The sequence below is a fragment of the Leiobunum rupestre genome, chromosome 1, assembly GCF_980474605.1.
Source record: "Leiobunum rupestre chromosome 1, qqLeiRupe1.1.hap1, whole genome shotgun sequence".
Taxonomy (NCBI): domain Eukaryota; kingdom Metazoa; phylum Arthropoda; class Arachnida; order Opiliones; family Sclerosomatidae; genus Leiobunum; species Leiobunum rupestre.
Window position 1 is genome coordinate 62,668,462 of NC_143384.1, and position 18,175 is coordinate 62,686,636.

Here is an 18,175-nt window from a genome sequence, read left to right on the forward strand (position 1 = left end):
GGCATAGGCATTTGTAATCTGGCATAGGCATTTCTAATCCGGCATAGTTGGATGATTTGACGTTATCACGCGGTTTAATTAATCTGGCATAGGCATTTGTAATCTGGCATAGGCATTTCTAATCCGGCATAGTTGGATGATTTGACGTTATCACGCGGTTTAATTAATCTGGCATAGGCCTTTCTAATCTGGCATAGTTGGATGATTTGACGTTATCACGCGGTTTAATTAATCTGGCATAGGTATTTCTAATCAGGCATAGCTGGATGATTTGACGTTATCACGCGATTTAATTAATCTGGCATAGGCATTTCTAATCAGGCATAGTTGGATGATTTGACTTTATCACGCGGTTTAATTAATCTGGCATAGGCCTTTCTAATCTGGCATAGTTGGATGATTTGACGTTATCACGCGGTTTAATTAATCTGGCATAGGTATTTCTAATCCGGCATAGCTGGATGATTTGACGTTATCACGCGGTTTAATTAATCTGGCATAGGCCTTTCTAATCTGGCATAGGCATTTGTAATCTGGCAGAGGCATTTCTAATCCGGCATAGTTGGATGATTTGACGTTATCACGCGGTTTAATTAATCTGGCATAGGCATTTGTAATCTGGCATAGGCATTTCTAATCCGGCATAGTTGGATGATTTGACGTTATCACGCGGTTTAATTAATCTGGCATAGGCCTTTCTAATCTGGCATAGTTGGATGATTTGACGTTATCACGCGGTTTAATTAATCTGGCATAGGCATTTCTAATCAGGCATAGCTGGATGATTTGACGTTATCACGCGGTTTAATTAATCTGGCATAGGCCTTTCTAATCTGGCATAGGCATTTGTAATCTGGCATAGGCATTTCTAATCCGGCATAGTTGGATGATTTGACGTTATCACGCGGTTTAATTAATCTGGCATAGGCATTTGTAATCTGGCATAGGCATTTCTAATCCGGCATAGTTGGATGATTTGACGTTATCACGCGGTTTAATTAATCTGGCATAGGCCTTTCTAATCTGGCATAGTTGGATGATTTGACGTTATCACGCGGTTTAATTAATCTGGCATAGGTATTTCTAATCAGGCATAGCTGGATGATTTGACGTTATCACGCGATTTAATTAATCTGGCATAGGCATTTCTAATCAGGCATAGTTGGATGATTTGACTTTATCACGCGGTTTAATTAATCTGGCATAGGCCTTTCTAATCTGGCATAGTTGGATGATTTGACGTTATCACGCGGTTTAATTAATCTGGCATAGGTATTTCTAATCCGGCATAGCTGGATGATTTGACGTTATCACGCGATTTAATTAATCTGGCATAGGCCTTTCTAATCTGGCATAGGCATTTGTAATCTGGCATAGGCATTTCTAATCCGGCATAGTTGGATGATTTGACGTTATCACGCGGTTTAATTAATCTGACATAGGCCTTTCTAATCTGGCATAGTTGGATGATTTTACGTTATCACGCGGTTTAATTAATCTGGCATAGGTATTTCTAATCAGGCATAGCTGGATGATTTGACGTTATCACGCGGTTTAATTAATCTGGCATAGGCCTTTCTAATCTGGCATAGGCATTTGTAATCTGGCATAGGCATTTCTAATCCGGCATAGTTGGATGATTTGACGTTATCACGCGGTTTAATTAATCTGACATAGGCCTTTCTAATCTGGCATAGTTGGATGATTTTACGTTATCACGCGGTTTAATTAATCTGGCATAGGTATTTCTAATCAGGCATAGCTGGATGATTTGACGTTATCACGCGGTTTAATTAATCTGGCATAGGCCTTTCTAATCTGGCATAGGCATTTGTAATCTGGCATAGGCATTTCTAATCCGGCATAGTTGGATGATTTGACGTTATCACGCGGTTTAATTAATCTGGCATAGGCATTTGTAATCTGGCATAGTTATTTCTAATCCGGCATAGTTGGATGATTTGACGTTATCACGCGGTTTAATTAATCTGGCATAGGCCTTTCTAATCTGGCATAGTTGGATGATTTGACGTTATCACGCGGTTTAATTAATCTGGCATAGGTATTTCTAATCCGGCATAGCTGGATGATTTGACGTTATCACGCGGTTTAATTAATCTGGCATAGGCATTTCTAATCTGGCATAGTTGGATGATTTGACGTTATCACGCGGTTTAATTAATCTGGCATAGGCATTTCTAATCTGGCATAGTTGGATGATTTGACGTTATCACGCGGTTTAAATAATCTGGCATAGGCATTTCTAATCCGGCATAGCTGGATGATTTGACGTTATCACGCGGTTTAATTAATCTGGCATAGGTATTTCTAATCAGGCATAGCTGGATGATTTGACGTTATCACGCGGTTTAATTAATCTGGCATAGGTATTTCTAATCAGGCATAGCTGGATGATTTGACGTTATCACGCGGTTTAATTAATCTGGCATAGGCATTTCTAATCTGGCATAGGCATTTATAATCCGGCATAGTTGGATGATTTGACGTTATCACGCGGTTTAATTAACTTAATTTTGTGTTAATTTTTGATCGTCGTCGCGTATTCAGTTGTACCCAATTACTAACGGCGGGCAAATGGTTTTTGGATGGATTCACTTTTTTTCCTCCATGTAATTTTCTGTTTACATAGGCTCGTATTATAACTTACACCAATATTTTAAATGTATAATCAAATTGAATAAAAACTAAGAAGTCACATAACTCAATATATACTGCTTTTCAATTTTCCTATTAAATAAATTTAATTTACATAAACACTGTCGAAGGACGGAATTATCGTTGTGAATTTAATCAGTATATAATATAAAATTATCGGTAGGTCAGAGCTAACGACGTACCAAGTAAGGAAGAAAAGCCGCTTGATTGTTGCAAAATTAGTCATAATTGTAAATGAAGTGTTGTTTAACGAATTGTAGCAGAAGTAGTCTTTTACTTTTATGTTCGTAACAATTAAAGCTTGGAGGAATAAAACAAGTATACAGGAGTTGCGGAGAGCTGCGAAATCGGTTTCGTCAGTGACCGTGAACTCGCGCGAGACGGAGGGGTTCAAACGCGACTAGCGCCAACTGCATACGGAATTTTGCAACTATTCTCATTTTATAGCATTGTTTTCGCGTCGTCTGGTTTGTTTTATTCCTCCAAACAAATACGAGTCATTTTGGAAAAAGGCGCAAGGAATTTAGAAAGGTTTCAAAACAAACCAGACGACGCGAAAACAATGCTATAAAATGAGAATAGTTGCAAAATTCCGTATGCAGTTGGCGCTAGTCGCGTTTGAACCCCTCCGTCTCGCGCGAGTTCACGGTCACTGACGAAACCGATTTCGCAGCTCTCCGCAACTCCTGTATACTTGTTTTATTCCTCCAAGATTAAAGCAAACCCCAAATTGGAGCAATCGATTGAAAAGTAAGTTTATATTTGTGATTTTGTTACATTATTAACGTTTATAATACAAGCGGTGATAGCAGAACTATTCAATGTACCAAACTTATTAGTAATTATTAATCAAATAAAAACTTAACTTTTCACGTTAGTTCTGCTGAACTATAACAAACGGTAAAAGTTAGTAACAGTATCAGTAATGCTCCTGTTTTCAAAGTAAATTAAAATATTTATAAACAGGACTATTTTCTGACACTGTTCCTAACTTTTACTAAAAGTCTTTTAGTAGAAAATGTCTTAACGTAAAGCTAGAGGCGATTGTTATCGAAAAAGAATAAGAGAAGAGATGTAGAGGCTTCTAAGTCTCCTAAATTCATCATGTTTAAATCATTTCTATTTCAATATAATTAAATTACTGTAGTGAATATTGGTTTCAAATTTACTTAAGTTATGACATACATTGGGGGCGCCATATAAACATTTTGAACCAGGCGCCACCAACCCTCGGTGCGCCACTGAGCGTGCCCCTTAGGAAAATGGCGGTCCCCCTCTACTGAATAATCCTGGCTACGGGCCTGATATCTAGTTATTTTTGTCTTATAACCACAATGTAGAGCTGGATATTATGTTTAAAACGATGTATTGGTTCCTTCTACTTATTTACGTTTATTACGCTTAAACACTTTTGTGTGGGATAACTGATATAGATTCCTCTCTGGTAAATCTCATTTACTACACTATACAACTTATTGAATTTTTCCCGGGTGAAGACTTAGCGTCGTTAAAGTGGTGTGAGACGAGGCGTGGGGAATTAACTAAATCCCCTCCGAGGAGAGGTAATATTACGATCTTGGCCGGCTTGTTTTATTATTATTTGAAAAGATTGAATGTTTTTCAATTTTGATTTTTAGCTTTAATTATTTCTGTTGTGGTTGGAGATACGGGTTTGTGGCGCAATAGTCAAATGTCGACTATGTTATTTTCTAAAATTTCTATTGAATGAGGCCTTACGCAATATTTTAGGTTAATTAGATTAGGTGGTGCCTTGGGTATTAGCCTAGCTGATTATTATTATTATTATTATTATTATTATTATTAAAAGCTTAAAAGGTCAGATTTGATCTAAATGGGGGCGGAGCCGGAGGACGCAACATTCGGATTCATGGGGACTTGTGGGATTTTCATAAGGGCATCATATACTAACTTAATGCAAAAATTTAGCGACTCCTACTTTATTCCAGATTCGACCTTTTTTTGCTTACATTTTGTGGACTACAGCGTAGTTTTGAAACTGTAGGTGAGTAGGTCGCGAATTCAATAGTTTTTTCTATAAAATGAGGTCGTTACGTAATTTTAACAGTGTTATGGAACGCTTTTTTCAATAATTTTGGAAGCCCGTACAATATTTAAATTAATTTTATTCATAATTGCCATAATTTACAAATATGTGCTATATTAATCACCCTTTTTAGTGTTTGGCATCTGAATTATCTGTCGTTTTCGAACGTTATTTGTTTAACTTCGTATTTATAAAGGCATTCTCTTAAATTAGACCAAAATAACTAAATTATTCGTACTTGTTATTTACCGATTTCATTATCCCTTTAATATATAATTATAAATTAATTAATAATTAATTAAACGTTTTGAAAATGGTTTAGGATTATGGATGGTAAAAATGACAAAAGGGTTTCTTTTACCCGTGCGACCACTTTGGAATTGAGAGAGGTGGAAAACATTTTAAAGGAGACTACTGAAGGACGATTCTACGGTCCTGTTTTTCAATACCCACAAAAGGACATAAAAGGAGGTGATTGTTATGTTTTTTTAGTACCTAAAGAAAGAGAATGCGATGTTACCGCCGATCAAATACGTTGGCGCTCGTTATTAAATGATGCAAACACCACTAAAAATGATGTAGTTAAGTGTTACTACAGTATGGATAAGGGTGTCGTAAATGGAAAACGTGCGTACGACAATGGATTTAGAAGACGAGTGTTTAAATTGAGAAATAGGGAACGCTATGCTCAAGTTGCGATAGTAGTTCAGTATTTAGGTGACGAGACTCTGTGGGTAGGAAGGGCTCATGGGAATGCCAAACATGCCAGTCGTCTTTACGTACAAACACGTAAATCAGTCAAGGACATTATCAAAAGAAAAGTAACTACCCGAGCCGTTCCGCCATTGCAAGTCTATAAAGAAACCTTGGTTGAAACTGAGAACGGTATTGTTGACGCGCGTAAAAATGACCTTAGCGGCTTAGTACCTACGGTTGAAGAATTAGAAGCCGCAGGAGTACGAAATACAAAACAAGCTGAAAACTTTAAATCGGCTGAAACTCGCCACAGCCTGATCAGCAGAGACAGTGTAGTAAACATAGCCAGCTTGGGTCACACTTCTTTAAAAGGTGTCATTTGTAAAGCAGATTATTGCCCAGAACTTAACGTAGTTTGGGCTCACTCGGAAGCATTCAATTTGGCCAATCGCCTACTACAAGCATCGTTTGCAGATAAAAATCTTAAGCAATGTATAACGTACGACACGACTTACAATTTAGGCGATTGCTACATATCTGTTTTCATGATGAAAAATACCGAAGTAATTGGGGACCCGTCATTTCCTTTAATTTTTTTAATGCACACTAGCCGAAAAGAGGACGTACATACTCAGTTATGGAGAGACCACGTTATTAAACGCTTACAACTAGACCAGTGGGGTAAGAACGCTCCAATTGTAACAGACAGGGAGAAGGGTTTGTATAATGCAGTTATCAAGTCGTCTGTGGTCGGGGAGAAAAATTTACGCTTTTGCCGAAATCACGTGAGATCCGATCTCAAAGCATGGTTGTACAAGAAACACGCGCAGTCGTTCCAGATTCAAGCTTACAACGCGTTCCTAGATAAGTTGTTTGGTTGCCAGAATTCGAAGAAAAATATGATCAATATTCGGATGATTGGGATTTGGGTGTCGCGGAATATTTTGATAAATACCTAAAGAACGATCTGAAGACGCGAACTATTGCTTCAACAACGAATGAGTTTGCCGCATTCGTAGATATCGTACCAACTAATAACCTAAGCGAACGTTTTAACAGAACGCTGAAAGATGAATCCGCGAAGAAACCTCTTAATCCTGATGAAATCGCCATGACTTTTACGCTAGTACAAATTTATATCTTGAATGAATTCAACAGAGCGTATAGAGATTCGGCCGGAAATTTTGTGGTTAAGCCGCAATTTAAAAACATCGCAAAGGAATTGCAGTTGCCGGGAATCAATTTTGGCAAATTGGAAGACATTGTAAGAGGTGTTCGCCAGGGAGAAGTTTTTTTCGATCCTCATTCAGAAGAAATTAAAGGTAAGGTGACTGTTCGATCCAACAGAGCGGTAGCGGATATTTGCCTGAAAAATAAATTGGGGTACTTCCAACATGAAGCGCAAGTTTATGTGGTGGCTAATCCGTTCATAAGAGAAGAATTCCATGTAGTGAACCTAAGAAATGAGAAACACCCATGCTCTTGCAATACTGGTAAATGCTATCATTTGTTAGCTGTACAAATGTTGGTTAAAAACGTAGAACCATCAATTCAACATTTTAATCTTACGGACATAATGAAGTCCAGTAGGGGAAAGAGAACTAGCGGGAAAAAAGGTAAAACGCTACCAACCAAGCGGCCGAAAATTCCACAGAAATTTATAGGTAAAAAATCCGAAAGATTATTTACTTGGGATCCCGCCTCATCCTCGAGAAAAACCCAAGGTTTGAAGAGAAAAATCGTTAATCAAAAAGAAAGTACACCAAAAAAATTCAAGAAACACGCGAATCCGTTATCGGAATGTGCCATGGAGAGCATACCGGAAGAAATCATTGATGATCCAGTAAATGAATCTGGCGAAATTGACGAAATAATTTATGATACAGTTGTAGCACTGCGAAAAGAAACACAGAAATTAACCGGAAAACAAAGTGACTTAGAAACGCAAAGTAATTTGGAAGAGATTGCTATAGTGGCTACTGTAAAAGGCACTAAAGAAACATCTTATACTTGGAAGCCGTGGCGCACAATGCCTAAAAACACAAAGGCTTCGACTTATTTTTCGTTTGAAAATGATGCAGTTGAAAAGATTGATCACGAAGAGTTCGACACCTTGATGGTCACCGATACTTTAAAACCTGGCCATTGGCTCGGTCAGAGCGTTATAGACGGCTGTTTAGCCTCCCTCGGCCATTTTCTAAGACCAGAGCACGTTCTGCATGTTGATTTAATACATTTCGATAACTTGTTCCGGGCTGTAGAAAACGTCATTGTTCCGGATGGAAAAAGTCGTGTAGAACTGATTAGCGACATTGCAAAATTTCTCCAATCGAAGAATGCCTTAAACAAAGATATAATTTCGGTTATACTACCTTTGGTTCCATTCGAAGGATATCGTTGGCTTTTGTGCTTAATTCACTTTTCTTCCCGAAATATTTTAATATTAGATGGATTACACGTGGAATCGCATCGGATTATTCATCTTTTAAAATCCGTTATAGCAATAGTAAAACTGGCGTTCGATGTTGCAAAAAAACCCTTCTGTTTAGAAGGCTGGCAATTTTTAATAAGTACGGACTGTCCTAAACAGCCTAATGGTTTCGATTGCGGAGCCTACGCAATATATTACTTTTTGGGCGTTTTAAACGGCACACCAACAAATATACCACCAGAAGACATAGGAAGAAAATGGTGCCTATTTGTTTTATCTCACAAGCCTGAAGAGAAAACGACAATTAAAGGTAATTTCCCGGCGCCATGTGATATCCCCGAATTCCTCAAGTTTATTGACCAATTTGAATATAACCGCTACCTCAAAATTAAAAATACTAATACCGAACACATAACCGCCACGTGGCTCGAAAATTATGACGAACTAAATGTCACGGTGTGCTCGTATGGCGCAAAATGTGTTGGTGGAAAAACTCAAATTAAATGTGTTTGGTGCTACCAATGGGTACACACTAGCTGTGAAAAAAGTCACAAAAACTAAGAAATTATTACAAGTGTAAAAAAATGTGAAATTACGCAAACTAGTAAAGCCCTACATTCGGGAAAATGTTCCAACAAAAAGCGTAAATCAGATTCTACAGTAAGAAACAAACAAATAGGTCTGAAAAAAAACTACAATATCATCTATGACGGAATTTCGTTTAATAGATCATAACTACGCGTCACCTTGTCACATTAATTCAAATTTAACAAACGAAGATTCTGTACAAGCACGCCTGTATGTTAGAACTAACGAAAGGGCCCTAATTGTTAGAAAAATGATAAGCGCTGTTGGGTTAAATTTAAATGAAATGTTAAAGATCAAATCAAACAATGAGGGATTCCTAAACCCGGTGCTTGTGGAATCGGATATCAGGGATGTCTTTAACTCTCAAGGAAAAAGTTATCTACCTCAGGATTTGTTGGATATCTTAGAAAATTATAATCATAAAGATTTGTTGTGGGCCCAGAAACAATATGATCATTGGAAAACAGAGATTCGGGGAGAAAATCCAAGTTGGGCCAGATGGCCAGATGTGTCCAACCCAACACTTAATGAACTAATGCTAAGAGATCCAATTCAAACTGATGACGAGAGAAGTATCAACAATATTAAACATGATTTAGCAGGTGATTTAGCATTTGAAAAACATAAACTATATTTGACCAGATTAATTAACAACTGGATAGAGCAAGAGCAAAGAAAAGACGGTAAACTATCTCGTGCAGAAGCTTTTGCTTTATTGGATTTAGACCAAAATTATATGGATGACCTTAGGTGTCACGAGGTTTATATCAAAGATGACCAATAAGGACGATGGAATAAAGTTTAGCCGTTAAAGGCGAAGAAGCCATTGTCATATACCTGTTCCTGTTTCTAATTAAGTACTTGTAACTGTTTCTCAATCTACATATAATTAATAATCTAGTGTTTTCTTTTAAAGTCTTTATTAAGTGTTGTTTACATAAACTCGGTCGCTCTACGTTCCAAGATCGTCTGAATGCTTGCTTTATCCCGCTTGCCGGCCTCCGCTTGAGGGGGGGGGGGGCTAACTATTGCGGCGAAATCTGGGACCGTAGGCTGTTAATAGTAATATTATATACATTAAATGTCTCTTTTTACACGCACATACATCAACAAAATTAAAAATAATAAAGAATATTTGGGGTTACTCTCCTTAGTCTAAGAGTTTTTAGGACGTGTAATTGGTCAGCCCGATCTGGATCTGGAAAGATCTTGGAGAGTTCCCGGTTTAATAGAACATTCTACTTTGTCGGGGAGAGTCAGTGAACAGAGTGGCGTCGAATGGGCTACACGATGTTCTTTTGAGCACGTTTAATTACGCATAATGCGTCTAAATGGTGTGGTGTTTACAGGAATAACAAGTGCTCTGGCCTTAGTGAGCTGCTGCGGAGTGTTCTGTTGAAGATCATCCTCATATAATTTTTTGGAGCGTGATATTCGAGAGCGACCAGGGAATTGCAGGAAAGCAGGAGTGTGGATCGTCGTGAGTGTGATATTAGTTAACGTACAGGAGGGCCCAACTGTCGAAGAACCAGTTCACATGAAAGTCTATGACTGTAAGCGGAATCTGTTGAATGATTGGACATCGGGTTCGGAGCACCAATATTTTCTTCCATTCGGTGGCGTTTGGGTAGGCAGCGGTATTTTCAACACTAGCGAAGAGCTGTTGCTTAGTAGAAACCGATATAGCCTGTGGTAGGATCTTATGAAAAGTGAGAACCACTCTAGGTCTTAAATGCCAACGATTTCGCCTATATCGAACACCTTCAAGTGGTATTATTTCGTAGGATCTTGGTTCAGGTAGTCGGGCTTATTACATAAAACTAGTGGTCGGGCCTTGGAGTTTCTATTTTATTTACAACAGCAAATCTCTGTATATAGAAAGCGATTCATTATCACGTGTTAATCATACTCTTGGCACGTACAATATTTTTTACTTTTCTCACAGAGCTTCAAGCGCCATCTACTGATATCAGCTATAAACAATACTGTACTATTATTAAGCTTTGTATTGTAGGTAACTTTGACTCACAAACGTTAGCGTGGGAAACTGGGAAGATCACATGGCATTTGAAATTTAATCTTCAAGTTTTAGTTTAGTTCTAGTCGTTACGACATTAACTTCCCCTTACGAGCTAATGTATTGATTGTTCGTTATCAACGTATATTGAAGCAACACAAACTTATATAACGAAAAATGGATGATACAACAAAGTTTTGGGCGAGCTAAAGGCTATAAAAATAGCCGGCGAGGTGAGATTCAGGTCCACCACATTGAAAACATTGCGCAACTTGTGGAGTTGGCGGACAATACTGTGTAGAATCATGGCGAAATTGTTTAGAAGCAGCTGGGTGTGGAGCAAGATACACTTTGTAGGGAGGCGGTGGAAGCTGATATCGCAGGGTGATAGAAGGGTTGGCGCTGATCAAAATGGGGTATCAAAGGATCGTGCGAGTAGCGCGGAGGAGACAAATAACCAATCGGAAGAGTTTGATGGCACAGTGTACAGACTGATGGGGGAAGCTGCCGAGACGGTGAAACCGCTGATTCCCCTGGGCCAAACAAAACTGATAACTGCGACATATGCTCCTTCGAATTTTCAACCGCTTTACAAATTTCAATAGCCTTGGCTATTGATTTAATTAAATCAATAGTTAATTTATTCTTGATGCTAAGCTCTTTAGTTGTCGAGCTAGCGATTCTCTTAAATTGATCCTTGACAAAAGAGTTTTTAAGTTCATCCAGTTCACACCTAGAAGCCCGGTTACGAATTCGAAGTAAAAACGGCTCCAAAAGCTCATCAGGCTCTTGCCGGGTTGAAAGAAATTGTGTACGCGCCTTACGTCAGGTCATCATCACGAAAATAGGTGGTACACTCGGGCGTGACTTCATCAAACGAAGGGGACTCGTCAGATTCGTCGAAATTGAAAGAGTTAAAAATATCAATAGACAGAGAGCCTCTAGATAAAAGCAGATCAGCTCGTTGCTGGGGAAGTGTCTTGGAGGAACGCCCAGTTGCATTATTATAAATCGTGTATTGTTTCAGACAAGCAGACTAACTTACACCAGCACCCAGAACAAATGGTTTTGGGGTTGGGAACGAAATCGAGATCAGGCCCGTTAGCCAGGATTTTTTAGTTGAAGGGGCCCGCCAATTTCCTAAGGGGCACCCTCAGTAGCGCACCGAGGGTTGGTGGCGCCCGGTTCAAAATGATTATATGGCGCCCCCAATGAATGCCATAACTTTCCGTGGCAGAAAATAGTCCTGTTTATAAATTTTTTAATTTACTTTGAAAACAGGAGCATTACTGATACTGTTACTAACTTTTACCGTTTGTTATAGTTCAGCAGAACTAACGTGAAAAGTTAAGGTTTTATTTCATTAATAATTACTAATACCATATGTAACATAATTACTCATAAGTATGCCTCTGTATAATATTTCCATTGAAAAAAATTCAATGAGACCTTGTTTCACGCGGAACATACATTGAGCGGACCCAAAAATGCAAAAATGCTTATAATCCTTGCGCTATTGAAAAGGTTACCATGGAAATTAAATCATGTGATCGCTAGGCATGAGCTAAACTTGACATGGGCAAAGCCAGAAACGCGCGAGGAATTCTCACTAACTTCCGTTTCCCATCAGTAAAGTTGATGACGCGTATTTCGTCACGGAATTGTAAGTGACGTAATTGACGTCATATCCCGTGAACTAGGTTTCATTAACGAAATTGCTTTTATGGCATACTTATGAGTAATTATGTTACATATGCTAATACGTTTGGTACATTGAATAGTTCTGCTATCACCACTTGTATTATAAACGTTAATAATGTAACAAAATCACAAATATAAACTTACTTTTCAATCGATTGCTCCAATTTGGGGTTTGTTTTAATTGTTACGAACATAAAAGTAAAAGACTACTTCTGCTACAATTCGTTAAAGGGGAACGGTCAAGCTTTAACCAGTTAGATTGCCCTATGGCCCATTAAAAACTAAAATTTATGGCAAAAACCGCATCAAAAAATATTGAGTGGTTAATTTTTAATAAAATAAAGAAATTTCGGGAAATCGAAAAGCGCGCGTCCGCCGCGACACCTGGTGAGAAGTTGGCGAGACAGAAAAACAACGTAAAAGCGCGCGCTGCTGAAGACGCAAAAAAATTGTTTTGCACGCGTGGCGCGTTCCAGTTATAAGAGACTTAAGCCTAAATTGCGCGATTTTAAAAGTTAGGATAGTTCGCAAATCCCTTATACGGGGTTAGGGGCGCTGGCGGCAGCCCCTAAGATGGCGGCGAAAATTGAAACCCAAACACCTGGCGTTATTTTTCGTTTGAACTTTTTGGGCCAAAAGCTATTTTTTCAAGACAAAGAAAGGTACGTGTTAGTATATTGAACGTCTTGTTAATCTTTTGATACGGAAATAAGGCCATATTTGGAAAAGCTTGGCCGTTCCCCTTTAAACAACTAAAAATCTTCATAATGGCCATTCTAGCGGAGTGGTTAGCCATTTCGCCTCGCAGTAAGAGGAGCCGGGTTCGATCCCAATTAGTGGCACTGGGTGAAAATCCGGAACCACTCCTTCTGCGTTGAGTTTGCAAGTTATCTCCCCACTGGTTAAGGGTTTTCCCCCGAGATCTTCGGTTTCCCCTTCCCATAAAAACCTGCTGAAGTTAACGGTAATAGTAAGTGTAGGGAGCTGACGGTTAGCTCGCGTGGCATGACGGGCTTGCCACTACCCTCCTACGTCATATAACCCGGCCACTGGTTATAAGGCCTTATAGGTCGCTAGTTGACTCAGGCCTGTAGTGGTGCCTAGGGTAATAGCCTAGCTGATTATTAAATTTACAATTTTGACTAATTTTGCAACAATCAAGCGGCTTTTCTTCCATATTTGGTACGTCGTTGTTTCCGTTCTACCGATAATTTAATATTATATACTGATAAAATTCACAACAATAATTCCGTCCTTCGACAGTGTTTATGTAAATTAAATTTATATAATAGGAAATTTGAAAAGCTGTCTATATTGAGTTATGTGACTTCTTAGTTTTTATTCAATTTGAATACGCGATGACGTCGAAGCAGTTAGACTACAGTGTTGACTTGAATACGTATCATATTGTTGTTTCTGCTAAAACTTTTAACTTCGTGCACGTGGAAGGGAAATAATATAGTAAAGCAAGTTACACGCAAGGAAATAATATATTTTGTACAGTTGAACTTGAATTAAATATAATATGTTATAAAGATTTATTTTATTGATTTTGTTTACTTACTTTAATTTTTTAAGGGGCACAGAGACTTTTTCAGGGGTCACGATGATGCACTCTCAGATTTTTTGAGGGCACATTATTTTTTTGCTGGCTACGGGCCTCATTTCATTTCGTTCCACAGTGACGTCAGAAGTATTTCGCTGCTGAGTTGGTACATTTACTTAACTTACAAGGTGACTACCCGAGGTGTAACTCATCGATTTTGTTTAAATTCAGGGATTAAAAAGACCTTCATGTAACTTAAAAAACCCCAAAGGGATAAAATGCGATGGGCTTTCGTTTTACCATGGCAACCGAAATCGTTTTTGACAACTAAAATATTATATTTTTCTAAGTAAATTAACATGGGAAAATCAAAGATTCTAAGGGTCCCTCCTTATGAAATTATTCGAAATTCTTTTAAACAAAGGTGGTTAAATTTGGGTAAATATCTAATATTGGGTAAATTTCTAATTTTGGGTAAATATCTAATATTGGGTGAATATCCAATTTTGGGTAACTGTCTAATTTTGGGTAACTGTCTAAATTTGGGTAAATGTCTAAATTTGGTAAATATTTAAATTTGGTTAAATTGAATTTAGGTAAGTATTTAAATTTAAATATTTAAACTGAATTCGGGTAAATATCTAAATTTTGGTAAACTTCTAAATTTGGGGTCATTCCACGACAAATCGACCAAATGTTTTGTAATTTACCACCATACCTTTTTAGATTTGGATAAAAATTAGTCTTAAGGGTTATTCTGGTCGATAAAGCCGAATAAATTTGGGTAAAAATCTAAATACAAAAGGGTAAATTGGGTAAATTTACTATAAATATCTAAATTCGGGTAATTGGGTAAATTCATATCTAATGTCTAAATTTGTTTAGATATATCAGGTACTGTAAATTGGATAAAATTTTATCAGGTTCTGTAAATTGGATGAAATTTTATCAGGTTTTTAAATTCAATAAAATTTGAGCAGGTTATGTAAATTTAATTCGAAAAGCTTTATTAAGTACGTGTAAAATTTAAAGAATTTAGATAGTGAAACCATTTTTAAATAAATATTATATTTAAAGTTAAACAATATTGTTAAAGATAATTTTTAATTTAAATGAAATATTTGAATTGCCTAATTGTACCTCGAGAACAATTTTGAATTTTTCCATAGACGTTACAATTAACACAAATAACAAATTTAAGTAATTACCAAAATTATTACTGAAATTTAAATACTTGTCCAAATTTAAATACCCAATTTAAAATACTGACCCAAATTTAGACATTGACCCAAAATTTAATGTTTATGCAAAAATATATATTTACCCAAATTTAATCACCTTTGTTTAAAATAATAATTTTGCCATGTTAATTTATGTAGAGAAATATAATATTTTAGTTGTAAAAACCGTTTTCGGTTGCCATGGTAAATCTAAAGCCCATCGCATTTTTTTCCCTTTGGGGGTTTTATAAGTTACATGAAAGTCTACTTAATCCCTGAATTTAATCAAAATCGATGAGTTACACCTCGAATAGTCTCCTTGTTAGTGTAGTACTTATCTAGAAGTCTGTCTCTATTGTTAACCGCCATATAATTAGAGCCTTCGAAAGTTCTGGACAAAACCGTCTCATTTTCGAACGCTAATTTTCGAGTAGGGGAACGCTAAAAATAAAGATAGATATCCGAGTAGATATCGGTGTAATACAATATTACCAACTATACTTGTAACACAAGTAAAATTTACGTTACGTTACTGTAAATACGTACGTAAAATATATTACAAATGTCCAACAACATATATTACAGTGACTAATCTTAAAATGCAATAAATATAAATTATTCGCCGCTTCTAGCTGGCAGTCAAGGCCGTCCTATAGGACATGGTCTAGCAGGCCAGGGCCCCGATGAGTTTTGGGGGCCCCGTGAAGGCAAGTTTTATTGACCTACCGCGCGTAAATGCGGTTGAAAACCTTAAAATATAGTTAATGTTAAAATAATATATCGTGTACTTTTGTCTAAACTATTTTTGTTGCATATCCTGCGTTATCCCAAAAATCAATAATGTAGAATTATGCTGAAATCTAGCTTACTAACTTTGTACTGTTCGTACATTTTATATTATCTAATAGCTTTGACTAACTTAACGCTTAAATAGATTTCTATTCACTGTACCTGTAGACCGGGAGCTACCAGCCATTTAAAAAAACTTAAGTGCAAAAGGTTTGAGGGTTGATTCTAAGTGAAAATGTGCTACTGAGTAGGTGAAAAATAGTCTGGCAAATGTCAGACTGGACAGTTAGCCGCCAGAGGGCACTCAAGGTCAAGATGGCCACTTCGAGGGGTATTGATTAAACCATCGAATGATACAGATTTATAGATCGTTTCTAGGTGTAAAACCGGCGTTGTATCTCGTTGGTGTTTAATTTGTTTTATTTGGTTTAAATTATTGTCGGGTTTATCTTATTTTCCCGTTTAGTTAAGGACTTTTCTACTTTTTCGCGTTAATAAATGTTATCTATTAGTAACTCGAACTAGAATACTGAGAGGGGGGAGCGCTCTACTAATTGTGGCGCCATCTGAGACCTTAGGCTGTTAATAGTAATATTATATACATTACAATCATTAAATCAAGCTTAGCCATTAAAGGCGGTGAAATCAATTTTTATTTACAGAATCTGAATGAACGATAAGCCATTCTGCGAAGTTCCACGGTTGGTAAAAGCGTACCAATGGAGCACCTAGACGAGTCCCATATTACTGAGTTCAATTACTACCGATGTAAGAAGACTTTACTTTAAAGGAAATTCTAGCAAGTATTTTATTGAAAAATATTTTAATTTTTCAGTGAACTTTAAAATAAAGAATCGATCACAAATTGTTTGCCTCCATTTAATCTTGAAATTAGCATTAATTGTCGACTTTAGTAGAATATTAAGTAGGTCCGTACGCAGCCCATAAAATTAATTTAATTAAACCGCGTGATAACGTCAAATCATCCAACTTTGCCAGATTAGAAATGCCTATGCCGGATTAGAAATACCTATGCCAGATTAATTAAACCGCGTGATAACGTCAAATCATCCAACTTTGCCAGATTAGAAATGCCTATGCCAGATTAGAAATGCCTATGCCAGATTAATTAAACCGCTTGATAACGTCAAATCATCCAACTTTGCCAGATTAGAAATGCCTATGCCAGATTAATTAAACCGCGTGATAACGTCAAATCATCCAACTTTGCCAGATTAGAAATGCCTATGCCAGATTAATTAAACCGCGTGATAACGTCAAATCATCCAACTTTGCCAGATTAGAAATGCCTATGCCGGATTAGAAATACCTATGCCAGATTAATTAAACCGCTTGATAACGTCAAATCATCCAACTTTGCCAGATTAGAAATGCCTATGCCAGATTAGAAATGCCTATGCCGGATTAGAAATACCTATGCCAGATTAATTAAACCGCGTGATAACGTCAAATCATCCAACTTTGCCAGATTAGAAATGCCTATGCCAGATTAATTAAACCGCGTGATAACGTCAAATCATCCAACTTTGCCAGATTAGAAATGCCTATGCCGGATTAGAAATACCTATGCCAGATTAATTAAACCGCTTGATAACGTCAAATCATCCAACTTTGCCAGATTAGAAATGCCTATGCCAGATTAGAAATACCTATGCCAGATTAATTAAACCGCTTGATAACGTCAAATCATCCAACTTTGCCAGATTAGAAATGCCTATGCCAGATTAATTAAACCGCGTGATAACGTCAAATCATCCAACTTTGCCAGATTAGAAATGCCTATGCCAGATTAATTAAACCGCGTGATAACGTCAAATCATCCAACTTTGCCAGATTAGAAATGCCTATGCCGGATTAGAAATACCTATGCCAGATTAATTAAACCGCTTGATAACGTCAAATCATCCAACTTTGCCAGATTAGAAATGCCTATGCCAGATTAGAAATGCCTATGCCGGATTAGAAATACCTATGCCAGATTAATTAAACCGCGTGATAACGTCAAATCATCCAACTTTGCCAGATTAGAAATGCCTATGCCAGATTAATTAAACCGCGTGATAACGTCAAATCATCCAACTTTGCCAGATTAGAAATGCCTATGCCGGATTAGAAATACCTATGCCAGATTAATTAAACCGCTTGATAACGTCAAATCATCCAACTTTGCCAGATTAGAAATGCCTATGCCAGATTAGAAATACCTATGCCAGATTAATTAAACCGCTTGATAACGTCAAATCATCCAACTTTGCCAGATTAGAAATGCCTATGCCAGATTAATTAAACCGCGTGATAACGTCAAATCATCCAACTTTGCCAGATTAGAAATGCCTATGCCAGATTAATTAAACCGCGTGATAACGTCAAATCATCCAACTTTGCCAGATTAGAAATGCCTATGCCGGATTAGAAATACCTATGC